The sequence below is a fragment of the Ursus maritimus genome (assembly GCF_017311325.1).
Source record: "Ursus maritimus isolate PB19 chromosome X unlocalized genomic scaffold, ASM1731132v1 scaffold_X1, whole genome shotgun sequence".
NCBI classification, from domain to species: Eukaryota; Metazoa; Chordata; class Mammalia; order Carnivora; family Ursidae; genus Ursus; species Ursus maritimus.
The window spans coordinates 51,458,169-51,466,097 of NW_024423319.1; positions in this window are offsets into that span (position 1 = coordinate 51,458,169).

Here is a 7,929-nt window from a genome sequence, read left to right on the forward strand (position 1 = left end):
AACTTTTATCAACAGCTTTATGCCAATAAATTAAACAACCTGGAAGAAAAGGACGCCTTCCTGGGAACCTACAAACTACCAAGACTGAAACAGGAAGAATTTGATGATTTAAACAGACAGATTAATTATGAAGAGATTGAAGCAGTGATCAAAAACCTCCCCCAAAACAAGAGTCCAGGGCCTGACAGATTCCCCGGGGAATGCTACCAAACATTCAAAGAGGAAATAATACCTATTGCATGGTGCACTGGGTGTTATACGCAACTAATGAATCATCGAACTTTACATCGAAAACCAGGGATGTACTGTATGGTGACTAACATAATATAATAAAAATTATTATTATATAAAAAAACTCCAATTAAAAAAAATACCTATTCTCCTGAAGCTGTTTCAAAAAAGAGAAACAGAAGGAAAACTACCAAACACATTGTATGAGGCCAGTATTACCTTGATCCCCAAACCCGGCAAAGACCCATCAGACAGAATTACAGACTGATATCCCTGATGAATATGGATGCTGGAATTCTCAATAAGATCCTAGCCTTAGGATCCAACAGTACATTAAAAGGATTATTCATCAAGACCAAGTGGGATTCATCCCTGGGATGCAAGGGTGGTTCATCATTAGCAAATCGATCAGTGTGGTAGATCATATCAACAAGAAAAGAGTCAAGAACCATATGATCTTCTCAATTGTGGCAGAAAAAGCATTTGATAAAATACAGCATCCTTTCCTGATTAAAACCCTTCAGAGTGTAGGGATAGAGGGTACATTCCTCAATCTCATAAAAACCATCTATGAAAAGCCTACAGCAAATATCATTCTCAATGGGGAAAAGCTGAAAGTCTTTCCCTTAAGATCAGAAACACGACAAGGATGCCCACTCTCACCATTATTATTCAACATAGTACTAAAAGTCCTTGCAACAGCAATCAGACCACAAAAAGAGATAAAGGTATCCAAATCGGCAAAGAAGAAGTCAAACTCTCTCTCTTCCCAGATGACATGATACTGTATATGGAAAGCTCAAAAGAATCCACCCCCAAACTACTAGAACTTATAGAGCAATTCAGTAATGTGGCAGGATACAAAATCGATGCTCAAAAATCAGTTGCATTTCTACACACGAACAATGAGACTGAAGAAAGAGATATTAGGGAATCCATTCCATTTACAATAGCACCAAAAATCATACGTTACCTCGGAATGAACTTAACCAGAGAGGTAAAGGATCTATATTGTAGAAACTACAAATCACTCTTGAAAGACATTGAAGAAGACACAAAGAGATGGAAAAATATTCCATGCTCATGGATCAGAAGAATTAACATAGTTAAAATGTCTATGCTACCCAGAGCAATCTACACTTTCAATGCCATCCTGATCAAAATACCAATGACATGTTTCAAAGAACTGGAACAAACAGCCCTTAAATTTGCCTGGAAGCAGAAAAGGCCCCGAATCGCCAAGGAATTGCTGAAAAGGAAAAACAAAGCTGGGGGCATCACGTTGCCGGATTTCAAGCTATACTACAAAGCTGTGATCACCAAGACAGCATCATACTGACACAAACACAGACAGACCAATGGAGCAGAAGAGAGAACCCAGAAATGGACCCTCGGCTCTTTGGACAAGTAATCTTTGACAAAGCAGGAAAAAACATCCACTGGAAAAAAGACAGTCTCTTCAATAAATGGTGCTGGGAAAATTGGACAGCTATATGCAAAAGAATGAAATGTGACCACTCTCTCACACCATACACAAAGATAAACTACAAATGGATGAAAGACTTCTATGTGAGACAGGAATCCATCAAAATCTAGAGGAGAACATAGGCTGGAACCTCTTTGATATCGGGCACAGCAACATTTTTCATGATGTATCTCCAAAGGCAAGAGAAACAAAGAAAAAATGAACTTGTGGACTTCATCAAGATGAAAACTTCTGCACAGCCAAGGAAACAGTCAAAAAAACTAAGAGGCAGCCCACGGAATGGGAGAAGATATTTGCAAATGGCAATACACTTAAAAGACTATATAGGCTGGTGATGGGTAGTAAGGAGGCCACATATTGCATGGTGCACTTGGTGTTATACGCAACTAATGAATCATCGAACTTTACATCAAAAACCAGGGATGTACTGTATGTTGACTAATATAATATAATAAAAAATATTGTTATAATAAAAAGACTAGTATCCCAGATCTACAAAGAACTTCTCAAACTCAATACACAAGAAACAAATAATCACATCAAAAAATGGGCAGGAGATATGAACAGACACTTTTCCAAGGAAGGCATACTAATGGCTAACAGACTCATGAAAAATGTTCGACATCATTAGCCATCAAGGAAATTCAAATGAAAACCACATTGAGATACCACCTTACGCCAGTTAGAATGGCAGAAATTGACAAGGCAAGAAACAACAAATGTTGGAGAGCACGTGGAGAAAGGGGATCCCTCTTACACTGTTGGTGATAATGCAAGTTGGTACAGCCACTTTGGAAAACAGTGTGGAGGTCCCTTAAAAAGTTAAAAATTGAGCTACGAGGGCTTCAGAGGGGTGGGGGTGGCGGATTGGGATAGGCTGGTGATGGGTATTAAGGAGGGCCCATATTACATGGAGCACTGGGTGTTATACACAAATAATGAGTCATAGAACATTACATCAAAAACTAAGGATATACTGTATGGTGACTAACATAGCATAATAAAAAATTATTATAAAAAAGGGAATACATACCTTTATTTTTAGAAGTATAATGTAAAATAGTTAAGGGAGAATCTTTAAGTTGATGATTTCAAAAGAAATTAGTATCTTTTGCTCAAAAGAACAATTACAATAACAAGAGAACTAGAGTACACAAAATATTGGTTTCATGGAGAAGAAGATGGCAACACCAGGTAGGGAACAGTATTATAATAAAATAGAAAATCATCAATGATTTAAAGTTGATTGATAAAGATACATTCCAACTAACAGCAGATAAGAGGCTTTTATTTTCTTGAAAGTAGCACTATCCACTACATGTAGTTGTTCTTCACATAGCCAAACATACTATTTTGCTGCAAAATTTCTTGGTTTTAACACTGAAAATCCCACATCCCAACAAATTCCTGTCCTGGTCAAAATGGGCCTAGCTCTGCCTATTTGGAATGCATGACATTGGCTATGAGTTTGTCAAGGTATACAATGAGGAATGGAAGTTCATAAGGCTTTCCATTTTCATATTTAAAACTGTAATTTTATTCTTTGACATCCATATTCTCTGGTAATTAAATGTAATTTATATAATTTTGTATTAAAAGTGTTTCCTGAGTAAGTGGGCACAGTACATCTTGTGATCTATAGTGGATGTTGCCAGAAGCACTGGGAGGGGATTAGGCCATACAAAAATGATGTACAAACAGTGATCTGAAAATAGTGGGGAAGAATGTTAATAATAAAATGGCATTCTGAGATAAAAATAAAGCAAAGTACTCTGTAAATATTAGAAACTAAACACAAGATATTTATATGCAGTCTATTTTTGAGTATGCAAGAACCTATATTGGGGGATGCAGTCTCTCCTTTAAACACTTGGTGCTAAGTTCATAGTACAGTTTATCTCTTGGAGGAAGGAGTATATTGATGAGATACAAACTGGCTATTCATTAAGAAGCTAATGCATAAATTAGTGCTGAAGTGGGGGGTTATAAGGTAATATATCTGAAATCAGAGACTGAATGTGGAACAGAAATATTCTTTCTATCACTATTCCCTTTTTTATTTTATTTTACTATTTTATTTTATTTTATTTTTTATTTTATTTTTCAAGATTTTGTTTAAATTCATGTTAGTTAACATATAGTGTATTATCAGTTTCAGGGATAGAATTTAATGGGTTCCCCTTTCTCTGCATCCTTGCCAACATCTGTTCTTTCCTGAATTGTTAAATTTAGCCATTCTGATCTTTGTGAGGTAGTATCTCATTGTGGTTTGAATTTGTATTTCCCTCATGATGAGTGATGTTGAGCATTTTTTCATGTTTCTGTTGGCCATTTATATGTCTTCTTTGGAGAAATGTCTGCTCATCTCTTCTGCCCATTTCTTTTTTTTTTTAAAGATTTTATTTATTTATTTGACAGAGAGAGAGAGACAGCCAGCGAGAGAGGGAACACAAGCAGGGGGGGTGGGAGAGGAAGAAGCAGGCTCCTAGCGGAGGAGCCTGATGTGGGGCTCGATCCCAGAACGTCGGGATCACGCCCTAAGCCAAAGGCAGACGCTTAACGACTGTGCCACCCAGGAGCCCCTCTTCTGCCCATTTCTTAATGGGATTTTTTACTGTGTGTGGTTGAGTTTGATAAGTTCTTTATAGATTTTGGATACTAGCCCTTAATCCAATATATCATTTGCAAATATCTTCTCCCATTCCATTAGTTGCCTTTGAGTTTTTTTGATGGTTTCCTTTGCTATGCAGAAGTTTTTATCTTGATGAAGTCCCAATAGTTCATTTTTCCTTTTGTTTCCCTTGCCTCTGGAGATGTGTTTAGTAAGAAGTTGCCGCAGCTGAGGTCAAAGAAGTTGTTGCTTGTGTTCTCCTCTAGGATTTTGATGGATTTCTGTCTCACATTTAGGTCTTTCATCTATTTTGAATTTATTTTTGTGTATGGTGTAAGAAAGTGGTCCACTTTCATTCTTCTGCTTGTAGCTGTCCAATTTTCCCAACACCATTTCTTGAAGAGACTGTCCATTTTCCATTGGATATCCTTTTCTGCTTTGTTGAAGATTAGTTGACCATATACTTGAGGGTCCATTTCTGGGTTCTCTATTCTGTTCCATTGAACTATGTGTCTGTTTTGTGCCAGTACCATACTGTCTTGATGATTACAGCTTTGCAATAGAGCTTGAAGTCTGAAATTGTGATGCTTCTAGCTTTGGTTCTATTTTTCAATATTCCTTTGGTTATTTGGGATCTTTTCTGGTTCCACACAAATTTTAAAATTGCTTGTTCTAGCTCTGTGAAAAATGCTGGTGTTATTTTCATCAGGATTGTGTTGAATGTGTAGATTGCTTTGGATAGTATAGACATTTTAGACATTTTAACAATATTTGTTTTTCTTATCCATGAGAATGGAATATTTTTCCATTTCTTTGTGTCTTCCTCAATTTCCTTCATAAGTGTTGTATAGCTTTCAGAGTACAGATCCTTTACTTCTTTGGCTAGATTTATTCCTAGGTATCATATGGTTTTTAGTGCAGTTGTAAATGAGATCAATTCCTTGATTTCTCTTTCTGCTGCTCCGTGATTGATGTATAGAAATGCAACAGACTTCTGTACATTGATTATATATCCTGTGATGTAGCTGAATTCCTGTATCAGTTCTAGCAATTTTTTGGTGGAGTCTCTTGGGTTTTCTACATAGAGTATCATGTTGTCTGATTGATGAAGCTAGGACTTCCTGTATTTTTGAAGAATGTTAGTGAGAGTGGACATCCTTGTCATGTTCCTGAATTTAGGGGAAAAGCTCTCAGTTATTCCCCATTGAGGATGAAATTAGCTGTGGATCTTTCATATACGGCCTTTATGATGTTGAGGTATGTTCCCTGTATCCCTGCTTTATTGAAAGTTTTTATCAAGAAAAAATTCTGTATTTTGCCAAATGCTTTTTCTGTATCTATTGAGGGGATCATATAGTTCTTATCCTTACTTTTATTAATGTGGTGTATCATGTTGATTGATTTGCAGATATTCGACCACTCTTGCAGCCCAGGAATCTATTGTTTGCTATAAAAAAAAATGGTCAGGACTGGGGAAGATGGCAGCAGATTAGGATATCCCTAGGTTCACCTTGTTCCATGAATACAACTAGATAACTATCAAATCATCCTAAATACCCTAGAAATTGACATAGAGACTGGCAGAATAAACTCCACAACTAAAGGTAGAGAGGAGGCCACATAGAAGAAGGTAAGAAGTGTAAAGACACAGTTTAGGAGAGAAATTGATCAAGTCTGCTGTCGTGGGGAGGGGTCTGCAGTCATGGAGAAGGCTGAGAGACAGACTAACGCAGGGGAGTTCATGAGGAAAACAAATCACCATAACAGCTAGCTTGGAAAGTGAGAGGGGCCAAATTTTGTGACTTTTGGCAACCAGAAGAGCTAAAAGCCTAAAGTTTTAAAGTCCAGTGGGCTTGGCTGGAATAGAGCCTGGAGGGAGGCAAGCAACCCATGGACATACAGCATGGAAACAGCAATCTGAAGAGCACCTGTGGCACACAGTGGGGAAGATATTTGCTCATCTTGGAGCACATCCAAAGAGGCAGCATTCACGGAGAGACTCCTCCAGGAACAAAGGAACTAATGAGTGCTAGCACCATTTCCCTCCCCTGCCCCACAGCATGAGCATAGAGCCACTTGCAAGAACCAGAACAACCCAGACACTTGCTACCTAACTTGCTTAAACCAAGCCCTGCCCTCACTGTCCCCAGGCTGATCTGCCCTTCCCAGCCATGCTTGCCTTAGCCACGGCATGGTGGGCCCCCTTGCCCAGAATAGCTCAAACCCCTTCAATTGTCATGTTTCCTGATGTGGGAGTTTGCAGACCCTCAGTTCTGGCACTGTAGTGATAGGTCTTATTTCATAAACAGATCAGAAGACACCTAGTTAAAGGAACCAGGGACCAAACACTCCCCCCAAAAGGCAAACAGAGGCTCTGCAGATGACTGGCTTGAAGGATAAAGTGGCTGGGACACAATAATTGAGCACACACAACAAACATTGGAGACATTCCTGGAAGTGCCAGGGGACAAAGCACAGCAGGGCACTATGGGACTTCTTCACATGTCCATTACCCTCAAGAAGAGATGATACAGCTGACTTTCTTAACACAGAAAAGCAGGCAAAGAGTCTTAGACAAAATGACAAGACAGAAATTTATCCCAATTGAAATAACAGGACAAGACCACAGCCAGAGATCTGAGTGAAACATGCCTGATAGAGAATTTAAAGCAAGGATCATAAAGATACACACTGGACTTGAGAAGAGAACGGGAGACATGAGTTAGACACTTAATAGAGAGATAAGGAATAACGTAGCAGAGATAAATGGTACAATAAATCAATGAGAAACACACTTCATGGAATGAACAGCAGGATGGAAGAAGCAGAGGAACAAATTAGTGACGTAAAACACAGAGTAATGGAAAGTAATCAAGCTGAACAAAAGAGAAAAAAATTAATTATGCAAAATGAGGATAGACTTAGGGAACTCAGTGACTCCACCAAATGTAATAACGTTTGTTTTATTGGTATTCCAGAAGAAGAAGAGAGAATAAAGGGGGCAGAAAATTTATTTGAAGAAATAATAGCTGAAAAATTCCCTAATCTGGAAACAGACATCCAGATCCAGGAGGCACAAGAACTTCCACCAAAATGAACAAAAGCAGTCCCACAACAAGACATATTATAATTAAATTGGCAAAATATAGTGATGAAAAGAAATTAAAATCAGGAAGATAATAGAAGACAGTTAACTTACAAAGGAAAACTCATAAGGGTAACTGGAGATTTTTCAATAGAAACTTTGTAAGCCAGAAGAGAGTGCTATGATATATTCAATGTGCTGAGTGGGAAAAATCCATAGCCAAGAATATTCTATCCAACAAGACTATCATTCAGAATAGAAGGAGAGATAGAGTTTCCCAGACAAACAAAAACGAAAGGAGTTTGTGACCACTAAGCCAGCTCTGTAAAAAATATTAGAAGGGACTCTTTAAGTGGAAAGCAGCCCCCAAAAGCAACAGTGTAAAGGTAGGAAACACAAAAGTGTAAAAATGAATATTTCTGTAAAAAAAATCAGTCAAGAAAATCATAAAATAAAAGGATGCAAAGCATAACAACATATACCTAAAATGTGGGGAGGAGAGGAGTAAAGAATGGG